This window comes from Felis catus, chromosome D4 (assembly GCF_018350175.1).
Source record: "Felis catus isolate Fca126 chromosome D4, F.catus_Fca126_mat1.0, whole genome shotgun sequence".
NCBI classification, from domain to species: Eukaryota; Metazoa; Chordata; class Mammalia; order Carnivora; family Felidae; genus Felis; species Felis catus.
Genome location: NC_058380.1, coordinates 33,609,134 through 33,629,539, shown reverse-complemented (window position 1 = coordinate 33,629,539; position 20,406 = coordinate 33,609,134). Strand labels below are relative to the sequence as shown.

At 36.5% G+C, this 20,406-nt stretch overlaps 1 long non-coding RNA gene across 2 annotated transcripts; it reads right to left on the bottom strand.

The window, feature by feature from the left end:
- Window positions 1–318: 318 nt before the first annotated feature.
- Window positions 319–20,034, bottom strand: LOC109493622. 2 transcript variants are annotated; one of them, XR_002147900.3, is made up of 3 exons: window positions 19,789–20,034; window positions 16,713–16,860; window positions 319–1,039 (listed from the first exon to the last, which is right to left on the bottom strand). It is a non-coding gene; the product is annotated as an uncharacterized LOC109493622 (long non-coding RNA). The 2 variants fall into 2 exon arrangements; XR_002147899.3 differs by lacking the exon at window positions 319–1,039 and adding an exon at window positions 12,394–12,525.
- Window positions 20,035–20,406: the final 372 nt, after the last annotated feature.

The following is a 20,406-nucleotide window of genomic DNA, read 5'->3' as shown; positions in this document are numbered from 1 at the left end:
AAAAGGAACTGATTTCTCATCCACATGAACTCCAGTGCTTTCCAACTTTCCTGAAATGGAGGAGTTCTTCCCTTCCAGCTGCACAGCCTCAGGCCTTAGAAAAAGTTTAAAAAAATTGCACAAGAGATTCCATGGTTAGGTCTGGAAATGATGTACGTAATTTCTTAAAAAAAATTTTTTTAATCTTTATTTATTTGTGTGTGAGAGAGAGAGAGCAAGCAGGAGAGGGCAGAGAGAAGAGACACAGAATTCAAAGCAGCTCCAGACTCTGAACTTTCAGCACATAGCCTGATGTGGGATTCGAACTCATGAACCATGAGTTCATGACCTGACCCAAGTTGGACGCTCAACTGACTGAGCCACCCATGTGCCCAAATATGTATATAATTTCTGCTTACAATGCACTGAATAGAATTCAGTAGCAGGCAGGTTCAAGGGGGGTCTGGCAAATTAGTCTTCTTGTGTGCCTCAGCTTGTGTGAAAGTTTAAAATATGTTCATGAATTCCTATCATTTTCTCTGCCTCAAGTTTCCTCATCTGTGAGGTGTATGTCAACTGTATGACTACAGCCTTCCCAGTTCTATCTTTTATATATATTACATTCAATACAATAATCTGACTTCACTTTGGCATTCAAATGGATTGAGTTTATTTTTAACTTCATTTAATTGTGTTTTTTGTCTATTTGTCATTATACTGCATTTAATATCAAGTTAAGAGATTATCAAATATGAGAGTGATCTGGATGCAACACACCTGTCTCTCTCTCTATTGAGTGCAAGCATTCATAGGCTGACCTGGCTGGCTAGGCAGAATCCCCTTCCTACTTCATCATTCTCTGTGTGTTCTTTTGGAACATGTTAGCTAGCTTGGTTTAATAGAAGGACTTTCCCAGAGAGAAGAGGAACATGTATGAGTAACTGTACTTCCCTGCAGAACCTCCAAACAAGTTCTCAGTGTCCATTTGCAGAATATAGGGTAGTCAAGTTTCCAAGACTCCAGGCACATCCAAATAAGATGCTGTGTGTGGCAGTCTGCCCTAAAAAAAAAGAAAAAAGAAAAAAAGAAAGAAAGTTAAGATTATCTGAGTATTTTTTTGTGTGCAAAAGCCTCCTAAATTTCAAAAAGTAATGGGAATATGTAGAAGCAGAAATAAAATCATTAGTTAATTTCTAGGCAATGTGCTGTAATTGAAAGAGTCAAGATTTCTGAATTTAAGTCATGACTTATTGATAGATGATTTTAAGCAAGTAACTTACATCATTTAGCCTTTCTGAACCTCCACTATTACCATTTTCATTTATTAATAATTATGACCACACTTAAAGGTTGGGAAGATGGTAGGGGCGCCTGGGTGGCGCAGTCAGTTAAGCGTCCGACTTCAGCTCAGGTCACGATCTTGCGGTCCGTGAGTTCGAGCCCCACATCAGGCTCTGGGCTGATGGCTCAGAGCCTGGAGCCTGGCTTCCGATTCTGTGTTTCCTTCTCTCTCTGCCCCTCCTCCCTTCATGCTCTGTCTCTCTCTGTCTCAAAAATAAATAAACGTTAAAAAAAATTTAAAAAAAAGGTTGGGAAGATGGCAAAGTAAGAGAACCCTAAGCTCACCTTGTCCCATGGATACAACTAGACAGCATTCACATCAGTGTAATAACCCAGAAAATGACCCAGAAAGAAGATTGGCAGCACAAGCTCCACAACTAAATGCAGAGAAGAGGGCACATTGAAAAGTATAGGATGGTGGAGATTCAGTGGCAGACTAACCAGATCTCGATGTCCATGGTGAGGAAGATCCACAGGCAGAGAAGGATTAGAAACAGACTATCATAAAGGGAAGACAAATCCCCATAAAATTTGTTTTTGACGACTAGAGGGGCTGAATTTTGTGAGTTCTTACAACCAGCAGGATTTAAAACATGGAACTTTAAAAATCAGCAGGCTGGAGGGCAATAGGAAGCAGAGTCCTCTTCTTTAAAGAGATAGCATGACAAACAACCCGTGGAGACACAGCTTAGAAGGAATAGCTTGAAAAATGCCTGGGACATATTGGGAAGAGAATTATTCACTCACTTCAGAGCATCTCCTGGAGGGACAAGATTCACAAGGATATACCTCCAGGAACAAAGGAGCTGGCAGGTGCCATTTCCCTCCCCTGGCCCTTAGCATAAACACCGGGCCACCTGTAGAGACAAGCTCAGTATGGACACCAACTACTTGTTTACACAAAGGACATCCTCCCACCACACTTTGACAGATATGCTCTTTCTAGTCACCTTTGCTTCAGTCCCATTGCTGAAGATCCCCTCCACCAGAAGACCAGCACAAAACTTACCAAAAACTTTTCTCTCTACCTGCAGGGTTTGTGGAACCTTGGCACCAGACCAGTAGTCACTTTGTTAAAATTGACATCCCAACCCTGCTGGCCCAGTCCTGGCAGCAGCTGTTCATCACCTTTCAACAGAACACGAAACTTGAGCATACTGCACACCCCACCCCCTCGAATAAACTCTTGGTCAAACCCATTCAAACTGAAATCACAAACCTGGCAGTGGGCAAGAAGCCCTTATAGGGGCCAGCACCACTCCAAAGTGACTCTTGCCCTAAAGAAAGTAAAACACACACACACACACACACACACACACACACACACACATACCAGTCAGATGGCAGCCCCAGCAGTGGGCTAGGGGCAGACATTTGATCTGATCACAAGCTGGGCTCATCAATGACAGCTTCTCAAGGGACAACACAGAGAAAGCACCCTGTAGTTTGGTGCTGCTGCATCTCTGGCAAATGCATGGTCTGACTAAATTCAAGCCCAAGGTGGTCCTGGACTGATCTATGAACAACACAAGGACCAAACACTGCCTAGAACAGGCAAAGAGAGCCACTGCAGATGACTGAACTGAAGAAGAAAGTGGCCAATACGCAGGGTGCAGCAAACACTCATAGGGGACACCCTATGAAGCACCACACTCTAACAAACGATGGACGCGGCACTGCAAGGCACTACTGGACCTCTTCTTCATAAGGCCATTACTTCTAAGAGCAAGGGACATAGCTGACTTTCCTAACACAAACAGACACAAAAAGTCAGACAAAATGAGGAAACAGAGGAATATATCCCAAATGAAAGAACAGGACCCAATCACAGCAAGATATCTAAATGAAACAGAGATCAGTAATATGCCTGATAAAGAATTTAAACTAATGATCATAAAGATATTCACTGAACTTGAGAAAAGAGTGGAAGACATCAGTGAGATCCTTAAAGAGATTAAAAAAAGAACCAATCAAACATGAAGAACACAATACTTGAAATTAAAAATACCCCAGATGGAATAAATAGCAGGCTAGAGGAAGGAGAAATAATTAATAATCTGGAAGACAGAGCAATGAAAAGTCATCAAGCTGATCATGTGAAAGAAAAAAATGAAAAATGAGAAAAGACAGGGAAATCAGGGTCTCCTCACACACAATAGCATTTGTATTATAGGGAACCCAGAAGAAGAAAGAGAAATTTCATTTTATACACAATAACTGAAAACTTCCCTAATCTGGGGAAGGAAACAGCCAGATCCAGGAGGCATAGAGATCCCTAATAAAATAAACGCGAGAAGGTCCACACCAAGGCACATAGTAATTAAAATGGCAAAAATAGTGATAAAGACAAAATTTAAAAACAGCAAGAGGAAAGAAGATAGTTACATAAAAGGGAAACCCTGTGTGGTTATCAGATAATTTTTCAGCAGAAACTTTGCAGGCCAGAAGGGAATGATATGATATAGAATGATGAAAAGAAAAAAAACAAAACAAAACAAAACAAAACAAAAAAAACTGCAGCCAAGAATATTCTATCCAGCAAGGCTGTCATTCAAAATAGGATAGATAAGGAGTTTCCCAGATTTAAAAAAAAGCTAAAGGAGTGAATGACCACTAAACCAAACCTAAAGAAATGTTAAAGGGGACCCTTTGAGTGGAAAAGAAAGACCATAAATAGGAGTACAAAAAGTAGGAAGCACAAAAGCACTAAAATTAAGCATATTTGCAAAAAACAGTCAAAGGACTCACAAAATAAAAGAATGTAAGATATGACACCATATACCTAAAACACAGAGGGGAGAGGAGTAAATATTGGGTTCAAACTTAAGTGATGAACAACTTCATATAGACTTCTATATGCAGAAAATGTTGTATACAAAGCAAATGATAACCACAAATAAAAAGCCAGAATAGATAAGCAAAATTAAAAAGAAAGGAATCCAAATATACCATTAAAGAAAGCCAGCAAGCAATGAGAGAAGAGAGCAAGAGAAGATAGGATCATAGAATGACAAAAACAACCAGAAAACAAGTAACAAAATGGCAATACACACATGCTTATAACTAATTACTTCAAATGTAAATGTCTAAATGCTCCAATCAAAAGATATAGGGTGATAGAATGGATAAAAAAAAAAATACCCATCTGTATGCTGCTTACAAGAGACTTATTTCAGACTTAAGATACCTTCGGATTGAAAGTCAGGGGATGGAGAAACGCTTATTATGCAAATACAGGTGAAAAAAACTCCTAGGTAGCAACATTTACATTAAAAAAAAGAAACTTTAAAACAGAGACTATAACAAGTGACAAAGAAGGTGAGTATATAATAATAAAAGGGACTATTCAACAAGAAGATATAACAATTATAAATATTTATGCATCCAACCTAGGAGTACCCAAATGCATGAAACAGTGAATAACACATATAAAGAAGCTAATAAATAGTAATAAAATAGTAGTAGAGATTTTAACACCATATTTACATCAATGGACAAATCACCCAAACAGAAAATCACCAAGGAAATCATGGCTTTGAATGACACACTGGACCAGACAGATTTAACAAATTAATTCAGAACATTCCATCCTAAAGCAGACTATACAATTTTTCAAGTGCACGTTGAACATTCTTGAGAATAGATCATATATTAAGCCACAAAACAAGTCTCAACAAATTTTTCAAAACTGAAGTCATACCATGCATCATTTCTGATGACTACACTATGAAACTAGAAATCAACCACAAGAAAAAGTCTGGAAAAAGCACAAATACATGGAGGTTAAATAAAATGCTATTAAACAATGAATGAGTCAACCAAAAAAAAAAAAAATCAAAGAAGAAATAAAAAAATACATGGACAGAAAAAACACAATGGTCCAAAATCTTTGGGGTTTTGTAAAAGTGATTCTAAAAGGGAAGATTATAGAAATATGAGCCTATTTCAAGAAGCAAGAAAAATCTTAAATAAACAACCTAACATCACACCTAATGGAGCTAGAAAAAGAACAATGAACAAAACCCCAAAACAGCAGGAGGAAGGGAATAATAAATATTAGAGCAAAAATAAGTGATATAGAAACTAAAAAAACTACAAAACAGATCAATGAAACAAGGACCTGTTTCTCTGAAAAGATCAACAAAATTGATTTTCTAGCCAGACTGAAAAAAAAAAAGAAAAAGAAAAAATATTCAATAAACAAAATGACGACTGAGAGAAGAGAAATAACAATCAGCACTGTAGACATATAAACAAATGTAAGAGAATATTATGAAAAATTATATGCCAACAAATTGGAAAACCTAGGGAGAAATAGATAAATTCTCAGAAACGTAAAACCTCCAAAACAAACAAACTGTACCAAAACTGAAGTAGAAAGAAACTTTGAACAGAGTAATCACCAGCAAAGAAATTGAATCAGCAATAAAAAAACTGAATAAACAAGAGTCCAGGACCAGACAGCTTACAGGTGAATTCTCCTAAACATCTAAAGAAGAGTTAATATCTATTCTTCTCAAACTATTCCAAAAAAATAGAAGAGTAAGGAAAACTTGCAAATTCATTTTATAAAGCCAGTATGACCTTGGTAACAAAACCAGATAAAGACAACACAACAAGATAGAATTACAGACCAATATCTCTGATGAACATACATGCAAAAATGTTCAACAAAATATTAGCAAACCAAATCCAACAATATATTTAAAAAAGCATTCACCATGATCAAGTGGGATTTGTTGTTAGGAATGCTAGGGTGGTTAAATAATTGCAAATAAATTAACATGATACATTCTATCAATAAGAGAAAGGATAAAAACCATATGATTATTTCAATAGCTGCAGAAAAAGCATTTGATGAAATACAACATCCATTCATGATAAAAACTCTCAGCAAAGTACATTTAGAGGGAACATACCTCAACATAGTAAAGGACTTCTATGAAAAACACAGCTAACATCATTCTCAAAGGGGAAAAACTGAGAACTTTTCCCCTAAAGACAGGAGCTAGACAAAGTTGTCTACTCTCATCATTTTATTCAACACAGTACTGACAGTACTATGCTACATTTTTATTCAACATAATACTGAAAGTATTATGCTTTGACTATAATAAAGTCACAGCAATCAGACAACACAAGAAGTTAAAGACTTCAAAACTGTTAAGGAAGAAGTGAAACTTTCATTATTTACAGATCACATGATACTATATGTAGAAAATACTAAAGATTTTACTAAAACACTACTAGAACAGATAAAGGAATTCAGTAAGCTCACAAAATACAAAATCAATGTAAATAAATCTGTTGCATTTCTATACACTAATAATGAAGCAGCAGAAAGAGAAATTAAGAAATAATCTCATTTATAATTCACCCAAAATAATGAATAAATTTAACCAAAGAGGTGAAAGACCTGTACTCTGAAAACTACAAAACTTTGATGAAAAAAATTGAACAGAACACAAAGAAATGGAAAGACATTCCATACTCAAGAACTGGAAGAACAAATATTGTTAAAATTTCTACACCACCTAAAGCAATCTGCAGATGTAATGTGGTACCTATCAAAATACTAACATGTTTCACAGAACAAGAACAAACAATCCTAAAATGTGTATGGAACCACAAAAAACCCTGAATAGCCAAAACAATCTTGAAAAAGAAAACAAAACGGGTGGGATCACAATTCCAGACTCAAGTTATAAGCTATATTATAAGTAGTAATCAAAAGAGTATGGTACTGGCACAAAAATAGACACGTAGTTCAATAGAACAGAATAGAAAGCCCAGAAAAAAGCCCACAATTATATGGTCAATTAATCTTCAACAAGTATTCTTCAACAAGAATATGCAATGGGTGGGGCGCCTGGGTGGCACAGTCGGTTGAGCGTCCGACTTCAGCCAGGTCACGATCTCGCGGTCTGTGAGTTCGAGCCCCGCGTCAGGCTCTGGGCTGATGGCTCAGAGCCTGGAGCCTGTTTCCGATTCTGTGTCTCCCTCTCTCTCTGCCCCTCCCCCGTTCATGCTCTGTCTCTCTCTGTCCCAAAAATAAATAAACGTTGAAAAAAAAAATTAAAAAAAAAAAAAAAGAATATGCAATGGGAAAAAGTCTGTCTCTTCTATAAATGGTGTCAGGAAAACTGGACAGCTTCGTGGAAAGCAATAAAACTAGACCACTTTCTTATACTATAACATAAAAATAAACTCAAAATGGATTAAGAACCTAAACGTGAGACCTGAAACCATAAAAGTCCTAGAGGAGAGCATAGGCAGTAATTTCTCTGACATCAACCATAACCTCTTTCTAGATATGTCTCTTGAGGCAAGGAAAACAAAATCAAAAGCCAACTATTAGGACAATTTCAACATAAAAACTTCTGCACAGCAAAGGAAACAATCAACAAAACTAATAGGAGAAGAATGGGAGAAGTTATTTGAAAATGACATATTTGAGAAAGGGTTAATATCCAAAATATATAAAGAACTTATACAACTCAACACCAAAAAATAATAATAACCCAATTAAAAAATGAACAGAAGATATGAACAGACATTTCCCCAAAGAAGACATGCAAATGGCCAAAAGACACATGAAAAGATGCTCAACGTCATTCATCATCAGGGAAATGCAAATCAAAACCACAAAGAGATCACCTCACACCTTTCAGAATGACTAAAATCAAAAACAAGTGTTGTCAGGGATGTAGCGAGAAAGGAACACTTGTGCACTGTTGGTGGGAATGCACACTGTTGAGCCCACTATAGAAGACAATATGGAGATTCCTCAAAAAATTGAAAATAGAATTAGCCTATGATCCAGTAATTACACAAAGGATATTCACCCAAAGAATGACAAAACACTAAATTGAAGGGATATATGAACCCCTATGTTTATTGCAACATTATTTACAGTAACCAAATTATGGAAGCCCAAATGTCCATTGATAGATCAATGGATAAGGAAGAGATGTAAATATATGCATACATCTATACATCTATATACATGTATATATGTATATACATATATGTGTGTGTATATGTATATGCACAGTGGAATATTGTTCAATCATAAAACAGAATGAATTCTTGTCATTTGCAATCCACGTGGGTGAAGCTGAGACTATAATGCTAAACCCCATAAGGTAGTCAGAAAAAGACAAATACCACATGATTTCTCTCATGTGAAATTTAAGTAATGAAACAAAGGAGCAAAGGAAAAAACAAACAAACAAACAGAGACAAACCAAAAACCAGAGAACAAACTGCTGGTTACTAGAGGAGGTAGGTGGCAGGATGGGTGAAATAGGTAGAGATTAAGAGTACACTTATCATGGGGTGCCTAGGTGGTTCAGTCAGTTAAGTGTCTGACTTTGGCTCAGGTCATGATCTCATGGTTCCTGAGTTTGAGTTCCATGTTGGGCTCTGAGGGCTTGGAGCCTGGAGGCTGCTTTGGATTCTGTTTCTCCCTCTCTCTTTCTCTCTGCCCTTTCCCTGCTTGTGTGCATGCACTCTTTCTCTATCTCTCAAAAAATAAATAAAATATTAAAAAAAAAAAAAGAGTACACTTATCATAATGAACACTGAGTAATATATGGAACTGTTGAATCACTGGATTATATACCTGAAACTAATAAAAAACTGTATGTCAACTACACTGGAATTAAAATTTAGATAATAATAATAATAATAATAATAATAATAAGGACCAATTCACTTGGATATTCTAAGAATCAAAAGACAAAGTGCATGGGAAGTTCCTCTATAATCTATAAAGACCTACACAATTTAAAAAATAAACAAGGAGAGAAAACACAAAAAGGAAAACAAGCAAGGGAAGGCCCAGGGCTAGAACTGTAGTGCTTATGAGAAACTTGCACTCAGAAGTGAATGGGTTGGGATTTGAGACCTCTGCAGCAATATCAGAGGGAAAACAGAGCTGGAAGTCTAGAGAGGAGAAAGAGAAGCTGGGGAGTAGGGTCAGTGAAGAATAGAAAGAATGGGAAGAAAAAGAGATAGGGTTTTGTGAGTTAAAAAAAAATGACTTTAGAGGGAATTTTTAAATAATTTTTTTAAATTTTGGAACAAATATAGATTTACGGAAAAGTTGCAAAGATTACACACAGGTTTCTTCTATACTCTTCACTCAGTTTTCCCCACTTTTAACATCATATGTAACAATAACATATTTACCAAAAGTGTGACATATAGCATAACATACTGAACACAGTGTGTAATAGAAATTATTCTGTACAGATTCATACACACCACTAGCACTAGTGAGAAATTGACATTGGTACATTATTATTAACTGAACACCAGAATTTATTTGAAACCCTAATCTTTTGATAGCTGTCAATTCATTTTACTGGTCTCAAGTGAACTTAAACTGATCCCTGTCCTCATGTGTCCCGACTTCCTTAATTTCTGACTTACTGACTCAGTTCCCAAAAATATATGGTGAAGCGAAATCACAGATGTCTTTCCTGGACCTCAGGACAACACAAATGTGTGTCTTGATGAACAGATATTCTGGAAATAACTCTTCAGTGTTAGTCTTTCTAGGTAGCAGGGTGAGATGATGCATCCACCTGGGTCAGTAAAGAAAGTGCCATCATTTTATTTTCTTTAACTTAGTCACAAACCACCAGGAAATTACTTTGAACAATATGAGACATATTGCAGAAAGCCCTTGGGAAAGGAGGCATTTAAAAGTCACCACATTCTACAGTATTTGTAGAGGCATCTTAAGAGAAAGCTTTGCATAGTGGCACTACCTCAGATCGTGCCAGGATAACCTGAAGATCACTCTTGAAGTTTCATCTATTTGAAGTGGTCTTCAAACATATTTCTAAGAATAGTTTAGATATCATATGTGTTGGGTAGTCGTAATCACTCTTGGCATTTAGTGCAAACAGAGTGAGAGATGGGAAGCATCTGCAATGCTTAGGTCAGTATTACACAATGAAGAATTGTCCTGCCTAGCCATCAAGCAAACACTGATGAATACTGCCAAGAAAAAGTGAATCTTTGAGATATCCGTAAGGCAGAGGCTAAGGATTCGTTAACAGCTTTTCTAGGAATCAGCATCTCCTGATTCCTTAGGGCTAGCTTTTCAGGGAAATACCGATTGTCAGAAATGCAATGCCATGTGTGTATGTTTCCTTCTTCAGCATGGAGAAAGAAAAGAGGCAAATTTATCAGAACTGTAAATCACACCAATATAAATAAGGATAGCCATAGATACATATACACATTCCATGAATGGTTTCTTTTCTTTTGTGTGTATCAGTGCTATAGCAGAAATAATTACACTCTAGTGCTTGCCAAGCTTCTTAATGCAGTAACAGTTGCAAGTTATTCTCTTAAATTAATAGAATTCTGAGAGCAAATATCACTAAATACTGTGAAAATGCTTCTCATTATTTTACATATTTTCTCCCTGCATCTGCGTGTCTCAAAACAGACCTAAAAGCTCCACCAGAGACAGGAGTTCAGCACTTCAACACGTGTCCTTTTAAAAATGTGGGGAAATTCACAAATTAATTTGCAAGCTAAATTATGTAATCGGATACTGATTTATTCTCCAAGTGCAGTTAATAGGTTGCTTTTTTCATTATAAAAATTTAATGTTTATTTATTTTTGAGAGAGAGAAAGAGACAAAGGGCGAATGAGGGAGGGGCAGAGAGAGAGGGAGACACAGAATTTGAAACAGGCTCCAGGCTCTGAGTTGTCAGCACAGAGCCTAAGGTACCCACAAACCATAAGATCATGACTTGAGCCAAAGTCGGATGCTTAACCAACTAAGCCATTTAGGTGCCCCTATTTTCTTCTTTAAAGGAGGCAAAAAGACTTGCCGTGGGCCCAAGAAGAGTTTTGCCAATATGTAGAACTTGCTTAAGGTAGAAATTTGAGTCCTCATTGGCTTAAATTCATGGTATGTGAGGTTATGAAATTGGGCAAAAATGGTCATTGAAAGTGTCATTTAAAAAATCCATTGAAGGGTTCATGGGTGGCTTAGTTGGTAAAGTGTCTGACTTCAGTTTGGGTCATGATCTCACAGTTCACGGGTTTGAACCCTGCGTCGGGCTCTGCGCTGACGGCTCAGAGCCTGGAACCTGCTTCAGATTTTCTGTCTCCTTCTCTCTCTGCTCCTCCTCCACTTGTGCCCTGTCTTTCTCTCAAAAGGTGAATAAACATTAAAAAAAAACAACTATTCATTTCCTTTCCCCTGATAAGCTTTGCACATGCAACCCTGCTTGCAACTTCTAGAAATCTAGCTGTCTACCAGTGTACTATTCAGCTATACCAGACTTATTTCTTATGGCAAACACACAATTGTTATCTCAGCCTCATTACTGTTCACACCTTACCTAACTTCATTTTGGCTTTGATATTTGTTGGCTTTGAAGGGGAAGAATAGGTCTGGATTCCCTTCTATTCCCAAGAAGACATGCTAACTGTGCTATAGGAAATAGGGACAATTTAGAAGCTTTACAGAATTTCAACAAGAACAAAAAGGAATTCATGCAGTGAAATAAAAATTAAGCTGTGCTGAAATCTTTGCACATTCTCAGCATGATTTTATATGCACTTAATATATTGATAAGTATTCCAAATACAGCGTAATTTAAATTCTAATTCAGGATATTAAGTACTACTGAAACAAAACCATCTTTTAGTTTAGCTTATGGATTCACAAGCAGTTCCTAGACCATTAACTTTTCACTAAAAGATAGATTTCATACCTACTTTGACAATGAATAAGCACCTATACCAAGATCTGTTTTATTTACCAAGGATAAATACTTAAAAGATCTCCTTTAAAGACTCCAATTTTATGTTACAGGAAGTCATAACTAGTATTTTTTTAATGATACACAAACAGAATGCTATGTACCCACTGCCAGTAGAGGCAATGGCCAAGTCACAAGGAGATAAAGCATGAGTATTACTTTAATATCTTAACTGTGCTTATTGTTTTCTTTGTAATATGATACTGTGTTGGCAACTGGGAATATCTTGGAATCAAGGGCTCTTGATGATAAAAAGAAACTCGGAGACCAACTGGATAATTTCTTTTGCTTTATTAATATGGAAGTTGGGGTCCAGTGAGGTAAATTGACTGCATCAAAATCATCCAAACTTCTAGGAGACCTCCATCAAAACACTGCCACGTTTAAGAAAGATTTTTCTATTTTTTTCTGGGAAAACAAAAACAAAACCTTTAACTTCAGTAGTTATAATGTTTACTGCCACTGAAGATAAGTTCTCTGTTACTGAACTTTGGTATATGCCCTAAGATAATGTAATGGATGATTTTCAGTTAAATACCTTATTCCTATTATATGTGTTGCAACTGAGCCAAATTTGCTAGTTAGTCTCATATGAAAAACCACAAGTGTTTTCATATTTTGATCAGATTCTAAGACACTTTCTCTTCTTAAAGTTTTGTATGTTTCAAAGCTTCATATATAAGATTCAAAATGAAAGGGCCTCTTCCTGACCATAGTATAAAAAATAAGCACTTCCCAATCTGATCTTCCTTTATATTTTTCACCATTTACCACATATCATAAGGAAATCATTATATAAATCATATATTATTGAATCAGAGAGAAATTATTTGCTCTGAACTGATCAGATACCTCATCTAAGCCTCTGTAATCTATTGGTTAGGTCACAGACTTACATATACAGAATTTTAGGAAATATAGCAAATGAGTCTTCTCAGGTGGTTAATGCTACTTACAGAGTAAAAGAGATTACATTTGTTAAGCTAGTGGCTGGCAGCATGGCATGTCTATTGTAGGAGGGTGTTTGTTTTAAGTGTATAGTTAGAACTCTTTAATGAGAAGGTAGTTATTGCTTTGAGATTAGTTCAGAGATAAGAACCCTTTCCACTGGCAGCCAAATGGAATTTCATGACTTTTTTGACCTCGGCCATCAATATTATGGCTTCAAGCCATCCCCTCTGTTTTGGTCTGAGTGCACAGGTGGCAATATTACAAATAAAACAGTTGGGGCACAGGTTAAAATGCCAGTGGCAGAATTTGAGCCACTGTAACCTAGGGAGTTGAGTAATCATAACAGTACCATCGCATCTGTGAATTCAGACCCATGGCGCTATTCCAGAAAGTGTGGATTCAAGTTACCTTCCCTGAATGACAGTTCTGTCTTTCCCTCATGGATTTCCCACTTGTAATAGAGGTTTAGGTTGATATGCCCAATTCTGTGGTAACGACAGAAAGAATCTGGGAGTCACACTTTTTAAGGTCAGTTGACCTAGGAAAGTTAGGCAATCAATACAACATTTGATGATCACCATTTTTTCAATTTATCCTAAAGCAGTGAACCCACTCTGTCAACAATTTCTTTTTTTTTAATATGAAATTTATGGTCAAATTGGTTTCTATACAACACCTAGTGCTCATCCCAACAGGTGCCCTCCTCAATACCCCTCACCCACCCCCCATCAACCCTCAGTTTTTTCTCAGTTTTTAAGAGTCTCTTATGTTTTCGCTCCCTCCCTCTCTAACCTTTTTTTTCCTTCCCCTCCCCAATGGTCTTCTATTAACTTTCTCAAGATCCACATAGGAGTGAAGACATATGATATCTGTCTTTCTCTGTATCACTTATTTCAACAATTTCTTAAATCTACCTTTAAATAAATAGTATTTCTGGAACTCATGCTGAATAACCAGAATAGCTTGTAGATTAAAAACTAGCTGAATATAATTCTAACACTACCAAGTTTTCTATTAGGAATTCATCACTGAAATGGGTTTTACCACGGGATATTGCTACTATCCTACTATTTATAAAGTAATTTTATTTATCTTCAGAATTTTATTTTGCCAGTCTATAAAAGAACACTTGACTTAGTACAACAATTTAAAAAAGAAGTAATTACTGATGCAGTCTTTAAAAAGCAAGAGTATGTATGTCCCATTTGCTTTGTGTTGTGTCCTACCATGCTGCCACAGACCTAAGGGGAAAATACTGTTAGAGAATGACGATTTCTATGCTGTTCCTTTAGGTTGATTTGCAATGAAATGTTTTGAAATCTGATATTCTACTTTGCCATTTTCCTGAGTTATTTAAAGCTTTCCTTCTGCACACTTGAGAATGATGGGGCTTTGAGGGTGCCAAGAACTAGCTTAAACTGACTAGGAGTGAATTTGTGTTTTGGAGTCTTTATATCTTCCTACTAATATCACACTCTTTTGAGGAATGCTAAGAAATTGTGTGGACTTCAGAAATTGCTCACATTGCCTTTTTATTTTCTTAAATATTGTGTCTGATTTCATTTTTATCTCATTTTGTAAAATAATGTACAAATAAAATGTCCTGCTTTTGTATTCTCTGGAATCAATGAAAGATATTCTCTCTCTCTCACACACACACACACACACACACACACACATACACACACACTCTCTCTCTCTCTCTCTCTCACTCTCACTCTCACTCTCGCTCTCTCTCTCCCTCCTTCTCTCTCCACTCCAACTTGTTAGGACTTGCTGTGACAATACAGAAAACAGTATTGGCTTGAGAACCAATAAGCTGAGAGGCTGCCATGCGTAAACAGAATCCAAAAATATTTCTAGCTAGGTATATTTCATCATAAAAATCTCTCCATTTGCACTGCCCTTTTGATGGTTGCTCCTAATGTTATCCCTTTACCTGTATACTTAAGAATTGTTTTCAGATGGATCATTTTCTGTTTCCAGGTAATCCTTTGCCATCACCTTCTTTATCTAGCCAATAGCAGTTGTTTACCTACCTACAAGAAATATTACTCTGAGGAATTGTTATGAAACCCCTCATGGTATGGGAAAAGAATTACTGACATTTTTAGTTCTGAATACCCAGCACTTTTTCTTCTTTTGAAATATACCACTGCACATGCATTTTAATTAAACCAAAAGTGCATTCACAGAGGGGTTTACATGTCACCAATTATTCTGAATAAGGGTTTTTCTCTCCTTTTTGTATGTTAAATCATTATCTGTCTTTCAACACGTGTGGAAAATGCAGTTATAATTGTTGTAAATAACATCTTTTCCTAAGCATAAATTTGGGATGTGGTCAGTTTTCTTTTTCCTCCAGAAGCTCAGAAACTTCAATTGTCTCATTATGGGTGTTTTCTAAAGTACAGTCACAAAAGAGATTCTGAAAATGACAATGTTGTGTTTGATATTTATTCTCTTGCACTGACTTCCATATCAAAACTGCTAAGTTGAGAAGACAAAAGATGCTTTCCCAACTGCTGGCAACACAAAGCTCCTTTGTATTCTGACTCTTCTCTTTCCCTTACATCAACATCAATAAGTATTTTGTGGGAGAAACTGAAATGTCAGTCTTTCCAAGGAGCAATCAAGTCCAGTTTATTCTTTACTCTGTAATTAAAGCCTGTTTCTATGAAAAAAGTAAACCAATACCCCAGTAGCCAAAGATAAACTGCTGTGCTATTTTTAATCTACAGCAACCCATTCAACACTATGAACCCTTTGAGACTTGCTGTAGTTTTGCATTCTTGAGCCAGTAGAAAAAAGATTCATGAAAGACAGTAGTGGATAATAGTTTTGTGGTAATAAAATTGGGTGTCTTCTTTTAAATGCTTGTTTTTAAACAAATACACTACAAAGGACCTGGATGAAAGTAAAAGGTTTTATGAATGTGCTTTATACACCCAAACTGTGTATGCAATATGAAGGGGAGCAGAATATACCACCCCCAAAATATGCTTCTGTATTTTGAGCTAGTTATTTAAGACACAAAATAAACCAAACAAACAAAACCCAGCAGACAGGGGAGAAGCTCTGAAAACCAAGTAGAATACCCTTTTGTAAGAGACATTTGCATTTATAAGGGAAATCTTTATTTGTAATGGTGTCTTATTTTCTGTACCAGGAAGAAGAATTCTGGAAACTCTGATCAATGGGAAAGCCAAGGACTTAAATCAGCATAACAACTACACTTTTACTGTGATTTGCCACATAATGTCTCATAACTGGATCTCCCACACTCAACATCTTCTTCTGTCTTCAGCTGGAAATGGTATTAAAGGTGGAAGCTTGGGGTATTTCAGTTAGTTTTCCTGGGTCTCTCCCATGTAAACATAAGTTATACATATTATTAAACTTCTGCTTGTTTTTCTTCTGTTAATCTATCTTATTACAGAAGGTGAGAGGAATGACTCTCAGCAAAGAACCAAGAAGAGTAGAGTAAAAATATTTTTCCTTCCCTACAAGTCTTTCCTTTCATTCCCTGAATATGTGTCAATGCCAGTCCCAATGCCTCAATTTGCTGCAGGATTTGAGAATATTTAAAAAAGGAATTCCAACACAAAAAGGGAAAAGAGGTTGAAACTGGTTATTAGACTTACTTCTTAAGTTCCACCTTAGGGTCCCCTAAAGATAGTTTCCTCCTCAGCACCCAGCTGGCTGCCATACAGAAATGTGGACACTGTGCTCAGCTATGTCTTTGCTGAGTCCCAGGCTCCTCTTCTCATGTTTGGCTGCTAGCTTCTTTCTCTAGAGAAGAGAGAATTTTAATATCACAATAATCTCATCAATTCAGTAAGCAACTCTTAGTTTTTAATGTCCATTAAGAATTCCTCCATTCGATCCCTCTCTTCTATGATTTGGTATTTATATAATCAAAGGTTACATTAAAATGATTTCCTCAAAGATATATAGAGCCAATCCTATGGTTCTCTATATAGATATATACACCCAAGCCTATGAAATTTTTATATAGTAATATTTTGAATAAATAAGTCTTTTTTGCTCATCACCTGAGTTCAAAAAAGTCCCTTCTCACTATGAGCTGCTCTGCCCTTGTTATGGGAAATGTATAATATGTGATGATTTGTAAAGGATTTCCCAGGAAAAACATCACCCTCACCCCTATGACTTTAATATGTCAATCCTCTATTCCTGTGCTGCCCAAGAGGAATACAATGCAAGCCACAAATGTGACCCATATATGAAATTTAAAATTATTTCCTGGCCACATTAAAAAAGTAATACAAAGAAAGAGGTGAAATTAATCTTAATAGCATATTCTATTTAACTTAACATGTCCCCAATATTATCATTTTAACATCTACTCAATATTAAAAATATCATTACTGAGTACTTTTTCTTTTCTTTTCTTTTTTAATATAGAGGCATTGAAATTCAGTTGGCATTGTACATTTACAACACATTTCATTTCAGATTAGCTATATTTCTTTTTTTTTAATGTTTATTTTTGAGAGACTGAGAGAGAGAGCACAAGCAGGGGAGGAGCAGAGAGAGAGGGAGGCAGACATAGAATCCAAAGCAGGCTTCAGGCTCTGAGCTGTCAGCACAAAGCCAGATACAGGGCTCAAACCCACAAACCGTGAGATCATGATCTGAGCTGAAGTGGGATGCTCAACCTACTGAGCCACCCCAGAGTCCCAGATTAGCTATATTTCAAGTGCTCAATAGCCACACAAGTCTAGTGGCTACGATACTGGATGAAGTTGTTCTAGATCTTCCCTGGTAGATGAGTCTTTCCTTTATATAGACCCACATACTGAATACATGGATGGACAATGGCCAGACCATGTATGACAATAAACTCTGGTCTACATAAGACTCACAGGAAGTCATCCTATAACATCTATAACAATTGTTTTGGAATGATCAAGACTTGATCAATGACTGTATACCTCCCTAGCCCTCCTCCATCCCATCCTCCCAATCCAGGACCAACCAGAGAAAGTCAAATATGCTCCCCAATCAATCACATAGGATGACTGCTTCTAGTTAGCTTCCTCCAGGTTTTCATGCCAAGAAACTCCAATCAGAGCATACCTGAAGCCTTACTTTTTTTTTTTTTTTTTTTTTTGCTATTAAGCATTCTAACTTCCCTGCCTGCCTTTGATTCCTTTCCAAACATAAGTGGTAGCAGCTGACTACTTGCTTTAGAATCTGAATTAATAACCTCTGTTATCATTTGGGTGGTCTTAGGTTATTTTGATAAGACTTGAACTTCATTTTCCATTGTGTAGAAATTTTCTTATATTTGAAAACCCAATTTGTGAACTCCATGAGGAAATGGTGGAATGTAGTATAGAAAAGAGTGCTCTTGACCCGAGGCAATATGGTTTAGAGCAGCTACATTTTGCTGGAAACACAGACATTTGGGGGTTTTGTTTGTTTGTTTGTTCATTTGTTTGTTTGTACATTTAGGTAGCGACAGACAAATGTTTACCAAGATTAAGGCAAAATGTGTCATGATGCTGGTAGAGTGCTGAGAAAAGAGACCTTCCTCATTTATGCTTAGAGGACACGCACTTTCCAACATGGAAAGGAAAACGGCTGTTGGCATTCCTGGATATTTCATGATCCATTTCCCACTACATAGCCTGTGACTGTACAGGCATTTTAAAAGCTCTCTGATAATGATAGCTAGTGGTTGAGGTTTTTAGAAACAGGCAAGATGTCTGCCCAAAATGTGGGATTAGCACTTCATTTTTGGCTGAAGCTAAAGTGGGGAGAAAGCCCAAAGGAAAAACGGATCACTTCTGTGGCTGTACAAGCAGTGGAATAATATATATAAATGTTACCAAGAAAATCTAGAAAATGTTTGCAAGCCCAGCAGTGTAAATGTTATTTTTAAGACTCAAGTTAAAGAAAAATTTAATCAAGGCAAATAGAAAATAATTTTTTTCAGAGTTAAGTTAAAATTGGATCCATTTCTTATTTAAGAAATTTGAAAAAAACTTTTTCTTAAATAGTGATCCCTCTGCTTTGGATTCTGACCCATGAACACTGGTTTAAAATGACTATTAAGAGGCTAAAATGAACACTTTTGAGTTTTAAAGTTGCCATTAAATGAAAAGATTTTATTTTTTTAAAAAAATAAATAAAATGAAATGTATTTTCATAGCTAGGCTATGGAAATGATGAGGCTTTAGAGAGAAAGGACATCTAATTATTTATAAGGTGTTTATGGTGTAAAAGTCCAGGGCTCCCTAACACCTTATTTACCACCTTATAGCCATGCCTTGACAAAAGGAACCAGGAGGGCTTGAAAGGGCCCAAATACCTTTGCAAAGGTAATCACTTCTCCTGCAGTAACTAGTTATCTGACAGGCTCCCACCCAATGTATTTCAAAATTTTATGCAGATCTACACTATTTTTATATGAAATGCACTATTTCTCAGACTCTATTAAAAAAAAAACAACTTCTTTCCACTATAGTCCCACTTTGAGATATTATTACATGGCAAGAACGTGACATTCCTGACCTCTAAAAGATTTACAATGCAAACATTATCCAAAGATGAAAATTACATCACCTCACTATGAAGATGAGGCTTAGTTCATCAATCACTAATTGAGAAACTTAGCCAAATATTAATATAAATGTCATATCTCTGTTCGACAGGACACAGAGCGGTGGTTTTGATTTGGTCATAACTTACATCATCCATGAGCCTTGATGTCTGCTATCTTACCCGTGCAGCAAGGGTCTTATCTAGGATGTGAATTTCATTGGAAAGCTGGCTGTCTTGAAAAGGAGAGAAGAGATGAGAGAAAAACTAGACACAGAGGACCAATAGTGTTTTCACTCGTGAACAGTTCAGATTAACTCATAAACAACAGAAACATTTTCATGATCGGGCAATGGTGCCTTGTCTGCTGGCCACATATCTTGTCCTTTGGAGGAAACCAGCCCAACCAGAGTGATCTGTTGCCATAGCAATGTGGAATCCAAGCTGGTTCCAGGGCACAATTCTTGTCACAGTGTAGCCATATGTGCTATAGACATCAGGCAGTCATTGAGGAAATTTATTAGTGATAATTCCTTCCTCTTTCTATTTTAGACCTTTGATGTCTGTTGATATTTATTGAAATAGAAACAGTCATGAAGTGATAAGAGAATTATGAGAAATCCCTCCCTACTGCCAAGAATACACATAATGGAGGAGATAATAATTGCCCCTTCTCCTGTATAGACCCAAAATTAGGAACTGGAGACAACCTTCTCCACACTTTTCTCTCACTCTTCACTATCTTATCTCTGGCCAGAATTGTCCTTG